The sequence below is a fragment of the Charadrius vociferus genome, unplaced genomic scaffold (assembly GCF_000708025.1).
Source record: "Charadrius vociferus isolate BGI_N301 unplaced genomic scaffold, ASM70802v2 scaffold14, whole genome shotgun sequence".
Lineage (NCBI taxonomy): Eukaryota > Metazoa > Chordata > Aves > Charadriiformes > Charadriidae > Charadrius > Charadrius vociferus.
In genome coordinates this window covers 549,799-550,930 of record NW_009648876.1, presented here as the reverse complement: position 1 = coordinate 550,930, position 1,132 = coordinate 549,799, and the positions used below count along the sequence as shown (strand labels likewise).

Below are 1,132 nucleotides of genomic sequence, written 5' to 3'. Positions count from 1 at the left end.
GACTATTTTGTAGAAAACAGGCTCTTTTTTTCCCCCTCTAAACGGGCAAAAGGGGGCCCGGCTCGCGCGCGGCTCTCCCCGGCGGAGGCGGAGGGAGCGGAGAGGGCCTCTGGGGTCTATTTTTTGGAGGGGGGAAGCGGTGGTGTGGGGGTGGTGGAGCCGCGCACAGGCGCAGCGGGGAATATTTCCGGCGTTGTGGGTTTGTTTTTTTATTTTTTGGGGTTTGGGGTTTTTTTCATTTGTTTGGGGGTTTTTTGTTTGTTTTTTGTTTGGGTTTTTTTTTTTTTCAGCCATTTTTGCTCAAAAGCCGCTTTCAGGTGCTTTTGCGCGCGGCGGGTGGAGCGCTGGAGCATCTTCGACCGTCGTGGGGAAATCGGGCAGCTGCGTGGGTTTTAAGGAAGACAAGGGGGATTTGAGGGTTTTTTTTGTTTGTTTGTTTATTTAAGGGAGTGGAAGGCATTTTAGTTATTCTGTGATGTGAGGGGGAAAGGAGCTTTCAGAAACAAGCGTTCTGATTAAAATTCAGCATCTCAAAGAGGACAGTAAGTGGTGCTTGTTGGTTTTTTTTCTCCCCCCCCCAGGTGGGGAAGATGATGCATATGGAGTAGGGAGCCTCTTGTCTTCAGGTACAAATAATAGATGCAGGTCGTTCAGCAGTTTCTAGTGATTTATTTTTCCAGACAGTGCAAGAATAGAGCTTGGAAATACAGCTCCTGGCTGAGGAATGCTTTGCTTTTAGCCCAGAGCTTTATAAAATAGCATAATAAACATGGGGGGCGGGGAGGGGAAACGTATTCTCTCATTAATTTAAACAGCAGGTCCATTTTGCTTGTAGTGACTGTGAATGAACGTTGTGGGCAAATGCAAATCGGGAAATTGATTTCTGCAGTTTGCTACTTAATTTTGTTTTTATTTTAGAAGGGAAGAACCTATCCACCCTATTCCCCCTGCTTCTCCCCAACACCCCCCACCCTCACCCCCCCCAAGTTCTCAGCATACCTGGACGCTGTGGTAGTAAGCTGTGACGTGCAGTAGTAAGATCAGAAGTTATTTCTAGCATGCGAACTGGGCTTTTCCCCCCACTATTGTTTATAATCACATTCCTTTCTTTTTTCACAGGGGACAGGTGGCT

The 1,132-nt window shown here is 47.3% G+C and overlaps 1 protein-coding gene across 1 annotated transcript in view; it reads left to right on the top strand.

Annotated features, from left to right (window-relative positions):
- The window catches only part of SCG5 (secretogranin V (7B2 protein)), a 35,931-nt gene that overhangs the window by 4,283 nt on the left and 30,516 nt on the right, over positions 1 to 1,132 (top strand). The gene's annotated exons all lie outside the window — the stretch shown is intronic.